Source organism: Macrobrachium nipponense, chromosome 2 (genome assembly GCF_015104395.2).
Source record: "Macrobrachium nipponense isolate FS-2020 chromosome 2, ASM1510439v2, whole genome shotgun sequence".
Classification (NCBI taxonomy): Eukaryota; Metazoa; Arthropoda; class Malacostraca; order Decapoda; family Palaemonidae; genus Macrobrachium; species Macrobrachium nipponense.
The window spans coordinates 80,992,473-81,014,731 of record NC_087201.1 but is presented as its reverse complement, the minus strand read 5'-3'; the positions used below and the strand labels follow the sequence as shown (position 1 = coordinate 81,014,731).

Below are 22,259 nucleotides of genomic sequence, written 5' to 3'. Positions count from 1 at the left end.
GTCGGACAAGCAGTTAACTACCGTTCTCCCCTTGTTCGAAGCTTACGACCGTTCCAGCTGCCGCTAGCTACTTCCTATTGTTAAAGGACCGATGGTTTGTATTACGTATGGGAACAAATTGCCTGATTAGGCTGTAACGCATCCTCAGGAGCTTTCGACTGCGAATATAATAAGTGAATGAATTCTATCATCCTCTTGTATTCATTTGAAGTAGCCTGAGGAAGGACACATTCCTGAACTTGTTGTTCTTCCTCTACACAACCTTCTACATCTGAATCGTCCAGCCGGGCCGAAGCATGAAAAGAGACAGAGCGACCACCAGGAGAACCTAACCCCAAAGGGAACCCAATACCTCTGAATACCTCGATATCTTACCTAACTTTTCCATACCTACACCGAGCCAACCTCCAAAGGTTGCACAAAACCATCATCGCCACATTGCGAAGAAATGCACTCCCCACAAACGGGTGTGCAGAACCTAAACAGAGTACACCTGTGACCACAGCACCAGAGCTGCAAATGCCCAGGTATGCAACCCTTCCGCCTTTGAGATACGAGTGCGCAACCGGTACCTAAGAGACATTGGCTGAGCCGAACCTCCTCATGCACCGACTGTGACACAGTACCCACACCCAACACCAAGTGGTGCACATAATTCGCACCTGCGAGTGGTGAAGCTGCAATACCTGGACCACCTGTTCTTGGTTGAAACAGTGTTCCACTCGGATGAATACCGGAAGCCGACGAAACATCCTTAAAATGTAGAGGGAGTACTTTACCCGGAAGACCCCGAAACCACACCTGAACCAGCCCCACTGCTTTAGACAGTAGAACAGCCGGAACCTCAGGAAAAAGTTGAGAGAGAAGTCAAAGGAGAATGAAAATGTGAAGAAGTACACTCGTGCCACCAACTGGGCGCCAACCGCCAAGGTTGAATAGGTGGAAGATAAACTGGACGTAACCATACTCAAAGGTGCACTCACCGACAAATTACAATCCGCAGAAACTGTTGTAGCAGCAGCAAGCTGCATACTTTCTGCAACAGATGGACGCGGAATAGCGGATACCATTGGAACCAAAAAATTCGGTGATGGAGCAAAAGTGTTGCCTACAACCAAACCCGCATGTTTCGTGGTCAGAATCTTATAAACCACATCTATTAAATGGTTCAAAGGCGGCCTTGCGGAAGCTTCTGCAACCGCCTGTGCAACAACTTGATCCGCAGCCAAGGAATCAGCCATAGGAAGACTAGATAGATGCGTAAGGGGAACCTCCGAAACCAACACCGAAGAAGCGACCGAAACAGAAATATGAGGAGAGAACTTAGAGGGAGATTTCGAATGTAAGTTTTTAGAGGGAGATTTCGAATGTAAGTTTGGAATAGGAATGGATGGAGCAGAAGAGTTTAGGGGAGAGGATGACAAAGAAGAAGCCATCTCTTTGAGGGAAAGCAAATAAATAGAATTAGTACTGTCCTGATAATCAAGAAACGCACCATTGGAAAATTCAGGGAAATTCCTTAGAACATGTTCCCTTATATTGGGAAATTAACTGCTAAATTAACTGAATTTTGATCCAAACTAGAACCCAAGGGAGCCTGCCCTTGCAACATAAATTCCTGCAACCTAACTTGCAATCTCTACACATCTGAGTGTGGCTGAGATTCCTTTTGCAGTTTTTCCATCGTTACATCCAAGAGTCAATCCAACAGGGTAATCGAAAATAAATCCAAAGTCGTCAACCAAACTCAGCCACTGCAAAGCTGTGAGGGTTGGGCTAATGAGACCAAAAAAGTTCGCTAACAACAGGATACGTCTATACCGTCGAGCAAACTGGAAGCAATTGAAGGGTAGGCCGATGGCGGCCGGTATGCACAGCAGTGTTGCCAACAGTTCACAGGTAACTCAGTAGACAGTTTACCGACAGCATTGGTAACACTGTCAGTTAATTACCAAATTGATGGGTAAGTTTGTGTTACCAAATTGATGGGTAAGTTTGTGAAGATGTAGTTCGGGCTGGTCAGTGACCATGGCTGCTTTAGGTGTTCAGGGATTGTATTGCAATATCACCCCAACTGTCCTAAAGAAAATCAGACATAGTGGTTCAGATTTCAGTGCAACAGCTTATAAGAAGTGATAGGGTACAAGCATAAACCACATTCATAGGACTTGATTTCTCATCTCCTAAATCCAACAGGACCTACCAAGAAAACAGCACCTGCCATTTTATGTCAAACATGACTAAAAGCTTATTGGTGCCTTTAGTTCAAGAAAAGGAAGGTACAAAAACAGCTAGCTCTAAATCATAATTCATTTCAAGACCCAGGATTTTATTGACGTTAGCAAAATTTTATTTTTTACATACTTTTATATTTATTTAACTTGACTTCTGCGTCTGTCTGTTTGGGTCAAAACTCGTAACTCAATTTTTTACCTATTCCCTTCATCCAATGAACTTGAAATTTTGCATGGTTACTCAATCCTAGTGACAATACAACCTTACATGATCATTAGGTCAGCAGTTACCTATAGTGACACTACTTGGGATTTGTTTGAAACTCTCTGGATTTTTCATACCTTCTTTGACTTGGCAGAATAAGTTAATAATTCTACAGATTTTTCAAGCCTTCTTTGGCTCGATAGGGTATCATGTTAAATGTTGTTAGCTACAATCATAAATCAGTTACAATTTCTGTCAAAACTAAAAACTACATAAACTAAATTAAAATTTTATTTTTTATTTTTTTAAGCACTCATAAAAATAATTTTCTGAGTATGATTTTCTAACAATTAATCATGTCTACAAAAATAAAAGCGTGGGCACCAAAGTTGGAAGGAAATGCTACAAGAAAATATATTTTTTCCTTTCTTGTAGCATTTCTTTCCAAGTTTGGCACCCATACTTTATTTTTGTATGCATGATTATTGTAAGAAAATCCTGCTGTCTCAAAAAAATTTTCCCCCATTTTAATTGATAAAAACTGCCATAAAGTAAAAACAATGACAAGTTAAATTGCCATAAATAGAGGCATATCTGTATAATAACCAATCGGGGAAATCTTGAAGCCAAAGATCAACATTTTAAGTTTTGTTTCATTGGCCATTTCCAAAAGTCTACAAAAGGTGGTGCACCCCTCAGGACATTATCTTTTGTTCTTGGGAGTACGTACATTTTCATGGTGAAACTGCCCAATATATCCTAACCTAATCTTATTTAGGAAGCAAATCCTCTTTGGCCAAGGTTCATATGGCCAACCTCTTATTTTGTTTAACTGTTATATAGTAAATAAATAACCTAGGCTGCAGAGATGGAACAATATAAATACTGTAACCTGTTTTGGCATGGAATCAATTTGTAACAAATGTTGATGTTTAGTCTACCAAAGTCACAAAATTATTCAAACATCACAATTTGTCGAAAATTGTATTTTTCCTAACTATACAAACCTGAGGTCCTTTAACAATAGGAATGTACTTAGCGGCAGCTGGAACCGATCGTAAGCTTCAAAGAAAGGGGTTCGGTACTTAACTGCTTGTCCGACAGTCGGCGGTCCGCGCAACTGAGAGGTGAAGAATCACTTTGCTTTAGGCCCAGGAAAACAGAGTGAGGGGTGGCATGAGGTGGGACTATGTGTAAAGGGCCTCAGGTTTGTATAGTTAGGAAAAATACAATTTTCGACAAATTGTGATTTGTTCCGATACGTAATACAAACCATCGGTCCGACCTTGGTTCCCTTCCTGGTCATAAGAGCAGAGGGAGGGATCCTAGCCTCTGCCAAGCTGATCGGGGTGTGCACCGCAGGATCAGTGGTCAGACCTCTGGACCAAATTTATAAGAGGGAGGCAAGCGTACCTCTTAGCAAGCGTACCTCTTATAAATAGCAAGCAAGAACTAGTTCCTACTTCAAGAGCCAATATGAAGTTATGGGTTTGTCTCTTGTTGGCCTCCACTCCCCCCCTTGTTAGGGGAGTGGTGGATAACCACTCCTATCCCTACTGAAAGGGATAGGCTGGAGCTCGGTCGTGTAGCTTACCTGCATCTGCCTCCTGTCCAGCGTAGTGATGACCGCGGCCCTCTGTCCACAGGTAGAGGGGGAGAAAAGAGGAGGAGGAGAAGCCAGTCACACTCACTCACTCGTCCATTCATGCAGTCACACAAGGATGCGATGCTGTTCTGTCAGCTCGGGTGCTGGGTAAGCTACACAACTTGTTGAGCAGCCACCACGGGTCCCAAGGAAAAGGTGTCCAAGGACCTGTGGGCAATATCCCGAAGGTAGAAGGAGGTAAAGGTGGTCTGGTTGGCCCAAACCCCTGCCTTCAGAACCTACGCCACGGAGAAGTTCTTGCAGAATGCAAGGGTTGGACCAATACCTCTGACTTCGTGGGCTCTCGGACGAAGGGTACAGGTGTCGTCACTACCATCCACGTTGTACGCCCTCCTGATCACCTCACGAAGCCAGAAAGAAAGAGTGTTCTTGGATACCTCTTTCTTGGTAACCCCGGTGCTAACGAAGAGGTGTTGACACTCAGGCCTGAGGAGCCGAGTTCTCTTCAGATAGCGCCGTAACGCCCTCACAGGACAAAGCAGCATCTCATCCGCATCGTTATCGGTGAAGCCCTTCAGGGAGGGGATCGTGAATGACTCGAACCGGTCGTCAGGGACCGAAGGGTTCTGAGTCTTCACCATGAAGTCTGGGACGAAATCAAGCGTCACAGATCCCCATCCCCTCGAATGTTTTACATCGAAGGAAAGACCATGAAGTTCTCCTACTCTCTTTGCCGATGCCAGGGCCAGCAGGAAGAGAGTCTTGAGGGTCAGATCCCTGTCTGACAACTCTCGGAGTGGCTCGAAGGGACTTCGAGTCAAACTTCTAAGGACGAGAGTCACATCCCAACCCGGGGGCCTGAGTTCCCTGGGTGGGCAAGACCTCTAGAAGCTCTTCATAAGGAGGGAGATCTCGAAGAAAGAGGAGATATCCACTCCCCGCAGTTTAAGGACTAGGGCCAAGGCGGCTCTGTATCCTTTAACTGCGGAGACGGAGAGGAGCTTCTCTCGGCGAAGGAAAACGAGGAAATCCGCTACCTGCTGAAGAGTGGCTCTGAGAGGAGAGAGACCCCGTCCACGACACCAACCACAGAAGACGGACCACTTTCCCTGGTATACAGCTGCAGAGGACTGCCTGAGGTACCCAGCCATCTCTGTTGCTGCTCGGCGAGAAAAGCCTTTCGCTCGCAAGAGATGGTGGATAACAGCCAGCCGTGAAGACACAGGGACCGAACCGACCGGTGGTGCCATTCCATGTGTGGCTGGCACAGCAAGGGGGAATCTCTCTCAGTGCTTCGGCGAGCATAGCCAGCAGGTCCGAATACCAAACAGCCTGAGGCCATTTGGGCGCCACCAGAATCATCCGAAGATTCGCAGTGACCAGCCCCCTGCTGATCACCTTGCGAATCAGACAGAACGGGGGAAAGGCGTAGACGAAGAGGCTGTCCCACGGGTGTTGAAGAGCGTCCTCTGCATCTGCCCATGGGTCCGGCACAACTGAGTAGAAAACCTGGAGTTTTCAGTTGTCCCGGATGGCGAACAGATCCACGACTAGACGCCCCCACAGGTTGAAGAGCCTTTCCGCCACGTCTGGGTGAAGGGACCACTTGCTTCCTATCACCTGATCCCAACGGCTGAGCTTGTCTCCCACTACATTCCTCTTACCTGGAATGTAGCGGGCTGACAGTTCTACCGAGTGTGCCACGGCCCACTCGTGCACCTGCAACATCAACTGATGCAACGGGAGGGACACTAGGCCCCCCTGTTTGTTGACGTACACCACTACTGTGGTGTTGTCGCTCATCAACACCATTGAGTGTCCCACCAGACGGTCCTGGAACTCTTGGAGAGCAAGAAATGCTGCCTTGAGGTGCTTGTCGTGATGATCCCACACACCCGCAGCCAGCAACATCTCCGGGGAGGGGGGGGAATGCGGAGAGGCACTCCTCTTAAGAGGTTCCTGTCGTCCAGCCACCAGGCTAGGTCCTGCCTCACCTCCTCCGTGAGAGACACGGGGAAGTACGGTGGGTCTCTTGCCTGTGACCAACTTTCCTTTAGCCTCCACTGAAGAGACCGCAGTTGAAGACGCCCGTGAGGGACTAACTTCTCAAGAGACGACAGGTGACCGATCACGACCTGCCACTGCTGAGCTGGCTGCTCCTGTAGGGACAGGAACCGTCTGGCCGCTTCCCTGAACCTGCTGATCCGCGAGTCTGCGGGGAAAACTCGCCCTACTACCGTATCGATCAGCATGCCCAGGTACTTCATCCTCTGTTTGGGCTCGAGATCCGACTTCTCGAAATTCACCACAATCCCTAGATCGCGGCAAAACTCGAGGAGTCGATCCCTGTCCTGTAGCAACTGCGAGCGGGAGCCAGGACCAACCAGTCGTCGAGATACCTCAGAAGACGTATCCCTACCGCATGGGCCCAAGCCGACACCAGAGTGAACACTCGTGTGAACACCTGTGGGGCGGTTGAGAGACCAAAACAAAGTGCCCTGAACTGGTACACCGTCCCGTCGAGGATGAAGCGGAGGTACTTCCTGGAGGACTGATGGATGGGTATCTGGAAATACACATCCTTCAGGTCCACAGAAAGCATGAAGTCATTCTCCCTGAAGGACTCGAGCACTGAACGTGTCATTTCCATCGTGAACTGAGTCTGGCGAACGAATCGGTTCAGGGGAGAGAGATCTATCGCCGGGTGCCAGCCCCCGAGGACTTCTCCACCAGGAAAAATTCAACTGTAGAAGCCCGGTGACTGATCCCATACGATCTCCACAGCTCGTTTGCTCAGCATGGCTTCCACTTCCTGCTGAAGCGCTACGTCCTTGGCAGAACCAGGAACGTACGTTTGTAGATGGACCAGGTTGGAGGTGAGGGATGACCGAGACTCGAAGGGTAGTAGATATCCCTCCCAAAGGACATCCACTATCCAGGTCTTTGCTCTGTAGCGCTGCCAAGTTGCCCAATGGCTCGCCAGACACCCCCCCACTTCTGGCAGCAGGTGAGGGGGAATGCTGTCCCTAGCGTTACCCTCCTCTCTTCAACTTCTTCCCAGCTCCTCCTCGTGAGAAGGAGGGCTGGTTACAATCGCTCCTTAAAGTAGAAGTCTAAGGCAGAGTCTTTCCTCTCAGCTTCCACGAGGCAATCGTCTTAGCCGCAGAGGAAGCACTAGCCAAGCTCTTGGGCTTAGCCGCAGTAGCTCGAGGCTGCTCAGCCGCCTTCGAGACTGCCTGGTGGACTAGACGGTCACTGTTGTCAGTGCGCCGTTGTTCCACCCCAGCGTCCACCATATCTCTGGGGAAGAGAGAGGAGGAACTCCGCACCGGTCCGTTCCGAAGACCCAAAGCCGCCTCGCGCCCTGCTGACCTGGTTACTCGAGTGAGGACAGCATCCCTATGCCTCAGAACCAGGTTGGGCCACAGGTTGGCCATTTGGTGGGCCAGGTAGGAGATAGCCCTACCTACAGACTGGCAGAGTCTCCCGAAAGCTGGGTCCCCTTCAGGAGTGTTGTTTCCCGAAGAGGCCACGACCTTAGACACTGTGAGGGACCACAGGTCTAGCCAGGAGACTGCTTGGAATGCTGCCATGGCAGTCGATTCCAACGCAAGTGCCTCTTGCTGCGAGAACCAGAGGTTCCCTGACAGCAGGTGCTGAAGAGACAGCTCCGGGTTAACCTGTTTGGGCGGCAGAGGGTCCTCCGTTGGCACGTAGAATCGCCTCTGTCCTAGTAGAGGTGGGGGAAGGAGCTTGGACGACCTGCCGGACCGAAGCGAACCCTCCTGTCCGGAGACGAGAGTGTCCACCTGGCTCAGCGCACTGTCGGCCAAGGCTGATCGCGGCAGACCCACCGTCGTCCTGGGTTCCTTCTTAGGTCCCCAGAACGACTCCAGCCTAGATGTGGGCTCAGAAGGTGGGAGCGGCGATCCTTCCCCGAGGTCATTGTGCTGACGAATCAGCGCAATTACCTCAGCAAACGACCTCCGGATCTCGGGAGTGACTGCATCCTGCGGAGATGGACCGTCAAGCCCATCCAGTGAGAACGCCTTCCGAGACCCTCCTTCCACAGGAGGAACCACAACAGACCCCTCATGGTCTCCTCCGTGCCAGGTTCGTAGGCCCTCGTACGTGGGACCGCGAGGAGCTCCTCGCGATCGCTCCTGATCGCCTTGCTCTTCCCGGTGTAGCCCGAGGAAGTTGAAGGGATAGGAGAGGAAGACCTGACGCTCCCCCCTCGCCCACCGGCAGAACCGGCGTGCTGGGGGGGCTGCAGGCGCTCGCCAACCCGCGGTGGCGATCGAGCTGCAGGCCTGGTTGCGCGGCTCTCCGGGGGGAAAGCGGCTAGATCGAGAACAGCGGCGATGGTCCTGAGCATCAGAAGAGCTGCTGCTGGTCCCCCTCTCCGCCCGATCCCAGTGGAAGCAGCGGTCAGGGGACCGGCAGAGTTCGCTGTTGCGGTGGGAGCGAGACCTGTCCTCACGGCGTGCCACGCCGCCTGAACCAGCCGAGGCTGGTCCAGGCGACCGAGGGGACCTCTTCCTCACTTCAGCCCGCCGCCAGTCTGGGACTGTTGCGTCGACCCTGGGTACCAGCGGCTCGCCACGAGAGCGATCGGTGGCCTGGCGGGAGTCACCTGGGCGACTCCCACCAGTCTTCCGCTCCGTGCCTGGATCCTGGCGCTGAGCGGGCTCAGCTGCCTGGACCTTGGCTGCACGGTCACCCGTGGGCGACCGTACACTCGGTACCTCTCACGAACGAGAGGCCGAGATGGATCCTGGCGTAGAGGCAGGACCTCTGGCACCAGGCGAGAAGGTACCAGTGTTAGCCGGTGCTCCTCTGGTCCCCGTCTTCTCCTTACTTGCGGAAGGAGAGACGGGCCCCGTCCCTGAAGGAACGGGAGGATCAGCGGAAGTCCCAGCCATCCCACCGGAGTGGGATGGACCCTTAAAAGTCTCAGAACAAGACTTCTTAGGGGGGAGAGAAGACTGCCTTCTTCTTCCTCGGCTGTGGGGCCTTGGAAGTCGAAATGGAAGAGGCGGCTGCAGACGAAGATGACGACACCTTCCTCTTCTTCTTCGTCAGCTTCCTCAGGACCACCATCAGGTCTTCCATCTAGGATGGAGCCGGGGCAGTTGCCGAAGCAATAGGGCCCAGCTGCACCTGTCCGGAAGGACCTGGGGTGGGGGCAGCAACACCACAGGTAGGAATGACGGCGGCAGGGACTGGTGCGGGAGCAGCAAGCACAGGAATAGGAGGCGGAGCAGGAACCAGCGACATCCTAGGCACTGGCGGCAGAACCAACGGGTAGCTCTTGGGACACCGGAAGTCAGGGGCTGGAGCAAGAGCGACAAAACCAGGCAACGGCGTAACGACCCTCCTCTGCACACCCAGCAGCGGCGCCTACACAGCAGCTGTCGGGGTCACCATAGATATGTGCTGCGTATACACAAGATGAGGAGGGGCAGCATACCCTGGCGTGGACACTGTAGTTGTAGTCGTTGTCACAGGGCCATGGGTTACCGGCCTGGTCCCCCTTGCAAGATGACACAGCAGCCCCTGAACGCTCGGTGTCCCCTGGAGCTCCAGCGAGTACCAGACCTGGCTAAGATTGTCCCCCGCGGCACGCAAACCTGAGGAAGCAAGTGTCAGGTAAGTGTGTTTCCCCCTCACCCGGGAGGGGGGGACAGGTCCCACCCCGAGCGAATGGACAACCCCAAATACAATTGCGTGTCGGGGTACCTCGCTCCCTCCTCTACACTCGACTGATCGATGGAAGAGAAGGAGTGAGATACACCCCCCGAAGGGGAAGGAGCCGTACGTGGGAGTTGTGACGGAGGGAGGAAAGAAGACGTGTCCATGACCAGGGGAGTAACTGGAGAAGTGCCTCCGTGGTGTGATTGGTATGGTGTTTGTGTCCCACCTCGGTGGTCGCGGGTTCGATTCTCGCCCATTCCATTGAGGAGTGAGAGATGTGTATTTCTGGTGATAGAAGTTCACTCTCAACATGGTTCGGAAGTCACGTAAAGCCGTTGGTCCCGTTGCTGAATAACCACTGGTTCTATGCAACGTAAAAATACCATACAAACAAAACATACAAACAGTAACTGGAGAACCCTCCGATGACTCCCTGGCCAGCTTATGCGGTTTCTTCTTCCCCTCGTAAGGCTCCCACTGCTCCTCCGACCAGAGCACTCACGCCCTCGACACCGAGCACAAAACTCATGAGGATCAACCTCAAAAAGGGACCGAAAGGCCCCCACACTTACGGCCCTCCACACCAGGGCACAATCTGCGGCTGACGGGGGGCAGGGGTCTCTCCGGCTCGCGGGAATCCATTACACGAGCAATCACAAATATAATGACAAAAGAATAAACCATGCACTCACATTATTCCACACAAGCACACAGTATAAGAAAAAGTAGGATAATGCTTTACAATGATGAAGTAGAATTCTCAGCATATGATAGAAGTGGGCAGAGCGGCGAACAACATATCTAACACGCAGCGCAGTGAAAGCAAAGTGATTCGTCACCTCTCAGTCACACGGACCGTCGACTGTTGGACAAGCAGTTAACTACCGAACCCCCTTGTTCAAAGCGTACGACCGGTTCCAGCTGCCGCTAAGTACATTCCTATTGTAAAAGGACCGATGGTTTGTATTACGTATCGGAACAATCAGAATTTTGCATTCTCAAGAGGGTTTTCCTGAATTTGGAGTTCATAATGTAACACATATGCAGTAAATGTCATCAATTATAAACAAGATAATGTATGTAAGTAGAAACTACTATTATGATTTATGAACGTGAAATAAGTTTCCAGAACAAAAAGATGATTATAACACGAGAAATAGAAAGGAATAACATGCAAACATGATGTATGAATCCCTCCCAATTCCTCAACTGTTCGTCGGTGTGAGAGATCTCGATCAATCCATGCACCACTTTTCCTCAAAAGTTTTGAGGAAATTACTGGTTAATTACAGTCGACCTAAAAAAAAAAAAAAAAAAAAAAAAAAAAAAAAAAAAAAAAAAAAAAAAAAAAAAAAAAAGTAAAATCTTAATACTAACCAAAATAACACAGGAAAAATCAATTCCGAATGTAATGCAGAACTGTTCCCTAGTTCTATCATTTGGTAAAACTGAACACCAACTAGGTAGTTACTAGGAACCAGTAGGCAACCCTGATATTGCGTTTACTGCCTTTTGCATATGTTTATGTTTGTATTTAGGGTAAAACATCACAGCAGGCCAAACAGGCCACCTACAATCAACGCTTGCCACCCTCCGAAAAAGTACATTATAACGCGTCCTGACACCGGAGATGGGCATCAGTCGCGACTTGTTGTTGGTGAGAAACGGAGCTAAAGACCTCTACTATCCTTTCGAAGTAAGTATTTTCTCCAAAGTTAGAAATTAAGGCCAAATATGATATTGTTATGATACAATAAAGTTTGTTCATACTTACCTGGCAGATATATATATAGCTGTATTTTCTGAAGTCCGACAGAATTTAAAAAACTTCCGACACACGCAGTGGTCGGCCAGGTGGTTAGTACCCATTCCCGCCGCTGGGAGGCGGGTATCAGGAACCATTCCCATTTTCTATTCATAATTTTTATTTCCACTGTCCCCTGAGGGGAGGTGGGTGGGTACTTGATTATATATATCTGCCAGGTAAGTATGAACAAACTTTATTGTATCATAACAATATCATTTTGTTCATGAAACTTACCTGTCAGATATATATATAGCTGAATCCCACCGTTGGAGGTGGGAAGGGACAGAATAGAAGGATTTTGGGAAACAAATGCATGCAGATGATTTACATCTTGGTTCCACCTGTTAGCATAGCCGACTTCGTGATTACTGTCACCCAAGTCTGCTTCTGCTTTACTAGAGTTGCCAGCGAGGTAGAGACCTATAAAGCTGGTGCACTCCAGATGATCTGTCAACGGGGTTAGGAGTAACAATAACAGAAGTAGCACTCTTCACAACAATGAAGGAGAGCGATCACCTCTCGCAGACATATTCATAACCCGTAGGCCATACTATAGGGTTAGGCAAAATAAAGTCTACAGGAAGGTTAGCAGGTTCACTACCCTGACTTTTGTTTACTGATTAATTGCGTACATACGAATATGACAATTTGTCCAAAATTGCATTTTTCCTAACTATACAAACCTGAGGTCCTTTTACAATAGGAAGGTACTAGCGGCAGCTGGATAGGTCGTAAGCTTTCGAACAAGGGGTTCGGTAGTTAACTGCTTGTCCGACAGGCGCGCGCGCGCGACTGGTAGGTAAACAAATCACTTTTGCTTTTGGCCCAAGCAAAAACTGCAGAGTGAGGGGTGGCATGAGGTGGGGCTATGTGTAAAAGGACCTCAGTTTGTATAGTTAGGAAAAATGCAATTTTGGACAAATGTCATTTGTTCCGACACGGCATACACCAAACCTTCGGTCCTTTACAATAGGAAGACTCACTTCTTGGTGGGAGGAATCTGAGTCTTTTGTGAACAGACTGTGTTCGCCCAACCTTGGAATGCCTCCCTGGTCGTAAGAGCGAGGGAGGGATCCAAGCCTCTGTCCGATTGATCGGGGTGTGCACCGCAGGATCAATGGTCAGACCTCTGGACCAAGTACTAAGAGAGAGGCAAGCGTATCTCTTCGTACCAGCAAACAAGAACAAATTCCTATTTGCAAGAGGCAACATAACGTTATGGTTTGTCTCTTGTTGGCATCCACTTCCCCCCACCTTGTAGTGGAAGTTAAGGGTGGAATTATTCGCTCCCATCCCTAGTGAAAGGGATAGGATGAATGGGGCTCTGTCGAGTAGCTCGACCGGCAATCTCGTCCTTATCCAGCAAGGTGATGACCGTATCCCTCTACCCACAGGTAGAGGGTAGAAAAGATAGGAAGAGAAGCCAGTCACTCTCTCATTCACTTATCTATTCTTACAGTCACACCAGGACTCGATGCTGTTCAGCCTGCTAGGGTCTGGGTTAGCTAGACAACGTGTTGAGCAGCCACCACGGGTCCTAAGGAAAACGATCCAAGGACCTGTGGGCAATATCCAAAAGGTAGAAGGAGGTGCCGGTGGTCTGGTTGTACCAGACCCCTGCCTTCAGTACCTGCGCCACGGAGAAGTTCTTGTGTAACTCGAGGGAGTGTACTTCTAGGTCATCTTGGTGCTGACGAAGAGTCTTCAACACTCAGCCTGGGATGTCACGTTTTCTTCAGAAAGCGCGGTCGCGCTTTCACAGGACAAAGCAGCATCTCCTTCGCAATCGAAGGCGGTGAAGTCCATTAGGGAGGGGATTGTGAAGGACTCTAAACCGATCGTCAGGAACCGAAGGGTTCAGAGTCTTCGCTACGAATTCGGTACGAAATCGAGCGTCACGAATCCCCATCCCCTGGATGCTTGACTTCGCAGGAAAAGTCATGCAATTACCTCAGAGGAAAAGAAGGGAATGGTCGTATGACCTATCCCTCTTCTCGATTTCGGTGATGTCCTGTACCCATACTGGTCTATCCGTCTGCAGCGAAGTTGTTGTTCTCAGTAGTGGATAGGACACCGACACTCAATGGTGTGGTGTCGATGGTATGGGTACTGTGACAAGCCGTTAGGACGAAGAAAAGATTGTTATGGAACAACCGAACTAAGTCCACAGCGAAGTTCGTAACAGACTTGGGCGCTCTGACAGCTGCTACTGACTGCGTTCGGTAGAGGCAAGTTGTCCAAGCACCCGAGCAAGTCACGTGACCTTCGCCTTAAAAGGGTTATGCCAAGAGACTAAACAAATAATTTGTTCGTCACCGATGCCAGAAGGCAAGGTGATGACTCTCTTAAGGCATGTGCTCAACAGGCGAAAGTCAATTGCCTTCTAGAGGACCGAGGTCCTTGATGGCAAGATATCTCATAGTATAGTTTGATTCTCGGCTAAGGAGAAACAACACTATGTGACGTTGAAGACGAAGGTGCTACAGAAAATGCAACCTACGTCTTCACAGCTGAACCGAGAGAAGGATTCTCAAGATTCTGAACCTGTGCTACAAAGACTGAGAACGCTAACCGCTATTCATTGCTGTCCGTGAGGATCGTAGTTGCAATAAAAGCGGAGCGCTTTCCAGTAATGAAGACAGGGAACTACTGCCTGAAGAACTGCTTCTCATGGGCTGAACATTTGGAAGTGAAGCTGTCAGGTCGGAGAGTAGGCGATGTCTTCTGACATATCTGTTAATTCGGGGCGAGCAATGAAATTGCACACCTACGAATAAGAGATATTTTGAAGACAAACTCAGATGTCTGCAAAAATCATTCGCATTATCGCGGTGCGATGCAGCGGTTGACTAGTACAGACTTCTGTTACCGTGCGGTAAACAGAAAGATGAAAGAGTCCAAGAGATATCTCTGTGAAAATTCTCGCAATGTCGAAGGCGATGAAATCGAGCGTCACAGCAGTAGATGGTCCTTCATTATTGCGAGAATCCCCGTTAATCAGAGACCTAAGTCCATGATTGTTGGGCAGAGATACGGTTCGGTAGTCAATCCAACCAGGGGAGAGAGAGACGTAACAGACCGCCAATCTCCGAGACCTAGCTGATACTGAGCCGCTATCAGGCAGTTCAATACGCAGTAGCTCTCGGTGACTCGTCATCCTGAGTTGCCAGGTAATCCATTATTCCACGAAGGAATGCGTTCGGCTAGAACCATTGAGCATAAAGAATACGCTCGAGCAATTATATTTAACCGAAACGGATTTCGGTAAATACAAAAGCTGATTTGGTGTTGTCATGACAATACCAAGTATCTAAAATCGAAACTGATAACTGCTGGGAGGTTGCAGGCAACCCCGAGTTGCAGTTTCCAATTAAGATACAATTCGTCTCGGTCACAAACCGTAGAGTTAACTACGGTATGCGCCTACCCCCCGGACAATTCAACTGTCAAAAGAATCATGTCGCGAGGGTAATATAACGTAGTATATTTTGTAGGTTCTGTACCCACGACCTCCATCCTAAAAATCTTTTTCCCCTCGAGGAATGAGAATAAGGATTGGAGATCGACCGCCTTCGTTCTCTAGTCAAGAGAGTGAAGGAGAAGTCTTTCCCAAAGGAAAGCTTCAATGGTGAACAGAATACCGAAGACGATAGTTCAAGCCAAACTGGAAGTTCCGTCCGTTCTTCTCTATTCCAGGTTAAAGCGCCTACTGTGAGAATACTCTTCTTTCAGCAGCAGTCTTCTTCCAAATGCTAGAAATTACAGGAATTCGGAGCATAAGCGAGGTTCCCGATTATCGTGTAACAATTATCGGGGATTCTCGCTCACTTTGGACCGTGGTCTCGCCTAAGTGTTTGGAGATCGTAAAAAACTCGAACGAACTCTGAGTGCGCTAGAAATTCCGTAGAATTCTAAGCACTCTGCGAAACCCCCCACCGAATTCGTCAAACGATATCGGCTGGTGGTCCTCTCGATTCCCGTATAGAAATCGAGAAAGGGGCAGGATCCCTCCTCAATGACGGGGCTTACGTCAGGTAGGACCCGAAGGTCCCCCGGTAGCGCAGCCCCTAACGTGGGATCTTACAGAGAAATCTCTGTAGGATCCCTCCCCTTTCCCTCGTAGCCGTAAGGAGAGAGGGAATGGGGGAGGAATTGGATACTGGCTCGCCTTCCCAGCGGAACTAGCAGTTGGAGAAGAAAAGGAGCAGCCATCGCCTTACGGCGATGGCCTCTCAGAGCCTGGGAAAACGTATACGTCAGGAGAAAACGTTTTCCCGAGGAGGGTTACGAACTCATACTGTAGGTAAGTGTCTGCCGCCACTGTGAACGTCGTCTGGGTGGGGCTGATCGACACCTGACAGGAGAGAGCCGATACCGTCCTCCGACTCATTCCAGTCCTCGTCGAGGTCGAAACCTCAGGAGGACCAAGAAGGGGTATTCAAATACGGTGTCCGAAGACACGTAGAAACGCCTCTGTCGCAGTAGAGGAGGTGAAGTAGCTTGTTCGACCGGCCAGAAACTGAGAGAGCCTTCTTGTCCGGAGACGAGAGACTACCTGGTTCAACACAGTCGGCAAGCTCCGATCGCGGCAGACCCACCGTCGATTTGGGTTCCCTCTCGGGCCCCAAAACGACTCGAGCCGAGACGTGGCTCTGCTGGTGGGAGCGGCGATCCTTCCCCGAGGTCATTGTGCTGACGAATCAGCGCCATAACCTCGGCAAAGTTCCTCTGGATCTCGGAAGTCACAGCATCTTGCTGTGACCGTTAAGCCCTTCGAACAAGAGCATATTCCGAGAACCTTCCTCCTAAGAAGGGGGAACAGCGACAGCCCTCTCGGTCTTCCCCATCCACTTGCGCATACGTCCTGGCCGGTCCAAGAACCGTGCCTGGCACGTAGGGCGTCTGGTGGGATCATGAGGGGCGCACCCCTCACGATCACTCCTCAATACCTCGCTCCTCTCGGTGTAACCCGAGGAGGTTGAAGGTACGGGGAGAGGCCAGACCTGACGGCGCCTCCCTCGTTGCTCGCTGGCAGAACCAGCAGGCTTGGAGGGCTGCAGGCGATCGTCAACCCGCGGTGGCGATCGAGCTGCAGGCCTGGTCGAACCGTCTCGCTGTGGAGAACGGCTGGACTAAGCACAGCGGCCCCGATCTCGAGTGTCAGAAGAGCTGGTGCTGGTTGCCGTACCCGATCGCTCTCTGTGAGAGCGACGGTCAGGCGACCTGCAGGCTCCACTGTCACAGTGAGACCGGTGCTTGTCCTCACGGCACGTCACGTCGCTGGCTCCAGCCGTGGCTGGCACCGGCGAACGGGAGGACCTCTTCCCAGCCTCAGCCCGTGGTCGGTCGTGGACCCCGTCACGTCCCCGGTAGCCAGCTGTTCGCCGCGAGAGTGAGAGCTGGTCTGGTGAGAGTCGCATGAGCGGCTGTCACCAGTCTTCCGCCCCGTGCCGTGAACCTGACGCTGAGCGGACTCAGAGGTCTGGTTCCTGGCTGCACGGTCGCTGGTAGGCGACCGTACACTCGGTACCTCCCGCGAACGAGAGGCCGAGACGGACCCTGATGCAGTGGCAGAACCACTGACACCAGGCGAGGAAGTACCGGTGTTAGCCGGTACCCCTCTGGTCCCCGTAGTCTTCTTCCTTGCGGAAGAAGAGACGGGCCCCGCTCCCGAAGGAGCAGGAGGACCAGCGGAAGGAACCCTCCCGTCCCACCGAGGTGAGACGGGTCCCGAGAAGCTCCCGAGGGAGACTTCTTAGGAGGGAGGAGGCAACCTTCTTCTTCCTCGGCTGTGAAGCCTTAGAAGTCGAAGGGGAAGAGGCGGCAGCCGACGACGATGAAGAAGATGAAGACGACGACGACGACACCTTCCTCCTCTTCTTCGTCAGCTTCCTCAGGACAGACGTAAGATCTGCTATCCAGGGCGGAGCCGGGGCTGCTGTAGCCGAAGCCACAGGGCCCGGACGCACCTGTACAGACAGACCAAAGTCTGGGGTAGTACCACCACGAACAGGGACGACATCAGCAGGTATGGGCATCTCAGTAACAGCAGGCACAGCCAGCACCAGCATCGGTAGGGACAGCCAGCGCTAGCAACGGCATGGGACAAGCCAAGCGCAGCAACGGCAGGGACAGCCAGCGCATCAAACTGCATTGGACAGTCAGCCCAGAATCGGCAGGTACGGCAGGCAGCACCGGAAACACAGGAAGTGGAGCAGCAGCCACCAACATCCTGGTACCGGCGGCAGGTCCAGGGGCGAGCTCTAGGGCAGCGGAAGTGTGATCGCGGCAGCGCGGCAACCACGAGCGGCAGCGGCACGCCCCCCTCTCGGTACGGCGCACGGCACTTCACAGCGGCTGTAGGCAAGACTGTTACCCCGTAGGCGAGTACACCAGGTGAGGAGGGACGTCGTCACCTGGAGCGTGGTCACCACTCTATGGGTGACCGCGCATACACAATACGAGGATCATTTCTGGGAAAATGAATTCCCGCACTTACGCCTTCAGTCCCGTCACGAAGGTATCGGAGGGCGTGGTGAAACCTCAAGATCCTTTAATTCACAATTGAATTCAATGGAAATAAATATGAAATGATTGTACTTACAATTCAGTTTCACTAGATAAATAGAAAAAGAAAAACACAATCATGCGAAAGCAACGACGATGAAGCGGGCAGAGAGCGATGATACACGTCCACACGCCAGCAGGCCGAAAGCAAAAGTGGTTTGTTTACCTACCAGTCGCGCGCGCGCGCCTGTCGGACAAGCAGTTAACTACCGAACCCCTTGTTCGAAAGCTTACGACCTATCCAGCTGCCGCTAGTACCTTCCTATTGTAAAAGGACCGAAGGTTTGTATGCCGTGTCGGAACAACATACTTTTTCCTTACGGAATTAGACATGTTTACTGATTAATTGCGTACATATGAATCATACGTCTTCCTTACAGAATAGACAAAGTCTCACACTCCTTACATGACAAATCTCAACAAAGAAGCAAGACCCAAACCCCTCGTGCATACCAAGTGCGGATCTACCGAAGCTTTCGGTAGCCACACCCTATCTTTGCAGACAACACCCTCTGAAACTAGCCTAACTAGATTCAGATATCTTATGCAAAAATGAATCAAATTCAAATCAATTTAAGATAGCGTATGCCTAGCCACAAAATCCAGTAAATAAATCAAAAGACAATTAGGATACTTAGGCAATGAAGTTTCCAAAATCCTAAGACGGAGGTACTGAAAACAGGTGTTTTCAGCACCGGCGACAGAAAAATTATGAATAGAAAATGGGAATGGTTCCTGATACCCGCCTCCCAGCGGCGGGAATGGGTACTAACCACCTGGCCGACCACTGCGTGTGTCGGAAGTTTTTTAAATTCTGTCGGACTTCAGAAAATACAGCTATATATATCTGACAGGTAAGTTTCATGAACAAATTTAAGATTTAAACAGAGGGTAGTGAAAAGGGTGGCTACGGCAGTGGAAATCTCACCAAAACGCTTTAGAAATTTTTACTTACAACTAAAAATGTTTCGAAGATGACGCCATCTTGATGTTTACGGAGTCGCTTGTGTCAACAAACTTCCCATTTCCTGTGCTAAATCTGCACACCAACTTGTACCCATAGACGCTGGGGGGCACTTTCATCACAACAATCGTAAACCAACCTCTTACCAGCACTTATTCAAGGGGACTACGGCATTCTTTGCGGCGTTTGCGCTCTTCAATTGTTTATCAGTGTTGTCAATTGGTATGTGTTTACCCTCCAAACTAGGTATAAGACTTACACAAAACCGGGGAAATAAGTGAAATTAGCGTATCTATTTGTATTATATATACGTACATATTACAGCAATTTTATCATTACTGCATTACTATGACAACTAGAATTCATCGAAACAGTTTGTAAATGCATTGGCGTATGTGTGACGCTCCACTAGATTGGCAACGATGAGTCATTTTTCCTCACGTCGTCTGCTCGTAAGTATACATCCGAAACATTTGTAATTTTTGGGGGTTAATTTGGTTGCAAAAAAGGGATAATAGACATGAATTAAATAAACATTTTGAAGTAAAGTTAAACTAAATATTGAGTAAAGTAAAAACAATTAAGGGGAATAAAGCTTTGCATCTCATAATCAGTGTTGTCGTCTGCTGCTCGTAACTGTGTTTGCGGAGTGAGTGCTTAGGAACCAGGAACCACAGCGTGGTTCAAGTGCACTGTGGAGTGAATTAAGACCAAAATGTGTATTATTACAATCAAATAAGCACTGTGGAGTTTCAGTTGTGATGGCAGTAAGGATAAAAAACCACCGATTACAAGGTAAGAATGAATTCAGTCCAACCATAACCCCGGGAATAACAAGTTTCATACTTTCACTAATATAGCAACAAAATGTTGTTTTATTGTGCTGATTACAACTGCAATCTTGAGTAGATCAATAAACGTTACATATATACGCTAACATTTTGTTCAAATGAGTGCTGGGAAGGCTGGGGAAAAAAATGGTGGCCGTCACTGATGAGAACCTTCCATGCAAAACGTAGCCGCCATATTGGATTTCAAAACTGCCTTGAAAACTTATTTTACGATGAGCTCACATGCTTATTTTAGGTAGTTCGTATGGGGCTTTCATATATCACATTATGTTGACGAAACTTCAGTCTTTTAAATGGTATGCTTAGAGTTGCAATTCTATTCTTGTTTCACCAATTAAATATCGAGTGAATAAGACCCGTCCACCGTGATGAGGGTTGGCCTGCCGTGGTGTTCTACCCTAGCCTATACCTCTTGTTTGCTTATTTTTACGATAGGCTAGTTGGGCCTATTGACACTTTTGTTTCCATTTTTATATACATCTGATGGTCTGGTACTAAAAAAGGAGCCTATTTTGCATGTAAACTAATATCTACCTTACCAGAGGGGTTTCGGACGACTGTAATTAACCCCACAGGGGCCAGTACTAAACACGGCGAAATACATTGGATGCCCTAATCCCTAGTGGATGTTATATCCGCGGTTACGTTCCTTGCCATCCGTGCGGACTGCTTCTGTAGAAATAGGCTACCATAATATTTATTTGGACGACTGTAATTAACCCCCAGGGGCTCGTACTAAACACGGCGAAATACATTTGACGTCCCAATTCCTGGTGGCTTTTGTATTCGCGGGGACGAACGAATACCTTCAGTTTTACCACCCGTTGAGCCTACCACGAAAAAATGGCCCAACTCTAGCCTAGCCTGTCTGTCGGTCTATGAACACGCTTACGCTACGCTATTAAATAAGGTATCCTAGCCTTACCTAAGCTAAAACAGATTGCATAGGCTATCCTCTCGACAGAATAGGCAGTAGGTACTACCTAGGTACTACTACTATACTAGGAATAGCCCCGGTAGATCTATATTACTATTCCGCGGCGGCCTAGACTTAGGCAGTTGCGGTTTTCTATGCAGTTTTACCTACTGAACAAGAATTTTAAGTAATATATATTCGGACGACTGTAATTAACCCCCAGGGGCCAGTACTAAACACGGCGAAATACACTGGACGCCCCAATCCCTAGTGGATGTAGTATCCGCGGCTACGTTTCTTGCAGGGTAATTCTAAAGAATAGTTCCTTACGAACTGCAAGGAACGTAACCGCTGATACGACATCCACTAGGGATTGGGGCGTCTAATGTATTTCTACGTTTTTAGTACTGGCCATTGGGGGTTAATTACAGTCGTCCGAATAAATATTACTTTAAATTCTTGTTCAGTAAGTAAAATAACATAGGAAAACGTCCATTGCCATAGTCTAGGCCACCGCGGATTGCTTCTGTAGAAATACCATAGCCCCTTAGAATTGATACCTAGGTAGGTATACCTAGCTATCTAGGTACTAGTATAACCTAGGTAGCTAGTAATTCAACTCCACGACAATACCTGTCATCACAGCATCCGTTGTAGTCGTCAAATCTTTCCAAGTTTCAGGCCACTTACAATCTAATCTTAACGAGGATATTCTGCTAACTTCATATTTACCTGTCAATGTTCACATGGATACTTGACCAGCTTTCGTATTTACCTGTCAATGGAATTCACGGCGTCTTTCATTTGAACATGTAGTAGTAGTAGTAGTTATGGGTCGAGGCAATGCCTTTGCAACGGCGCCTCTTAGTCTTGGGTATTTTTTGTTTTTGTTTGTTTATTTGTTTAGCTCTTTCCTTTTTTTCTCTCTTTTTTTCCACATCAAGTATATGGTTTCTTTTCTTATTTCGTTGTTACCTGAAAATAGAAATTTTCCCACTACGTCACTTTCCTTCTCTTCATAGGGTTGGTTTGTTGTAGCCCTATTGCTTTAACCCGTTCCTCTATATATGTATCACAATATAAAAGGAAATGAAATATGTCTTCTACTGCATCATTGCAAAAAGGACAACAGGTGTTCTCCTTCTGGTGCCTTTTTGCTATATTTAAATTAAGAGAGTTGGTTCTGGCTTTGAAGAGAAGGACTGAACCCATAGAGTTGTCATAAATTTCTTCGCCTTTTATTTCTCTTTTCCACGTTTTATATATGTCACAGTCACTTTATTTTCCAACTCTTCTTTCCACCTCTCTGTGTCCCATATTCTGGCTTTGTCCTTTATTTCTGTTCTGGACATTCCTTCTAATTTTCTTAAATTTATTTTAACTTCATGCATGTACTTTTCCACAGTTTTCCA

At 49.0% G+C, this 22,259-nt stretch overlaps 1 protein-coding gene across 3 annotated transcripts in view; it reads right to left on the bottom strand.

The window, feature by feature from the left end:
• LOC135220715 (intraflagellar transport protein 20 homolog) overlaps positions 1 to 21,868 on the bottom strand; it is a 148,047-nt gene extending 126,179 nt beyond the window's left edge. The window contains exon 1 of one of the 3 annotated variants that reach the window (XM_064258133.1): positions 21,623 to 21,868. The gene's annotated coding sequence lies outside the window, so the exon portion shown is untranslated. Of the gene's footprint in view, positions 1 to 21,480 lie in introns of all 3 variants that reach the window. The other 2 variants (XM_064258131.1, XM_064258132.1) reach the window with 2 other exon arrangements.
• Between the last annotated feature and the right edge of the window lie 391 nt (positions 21,869 to 22,259).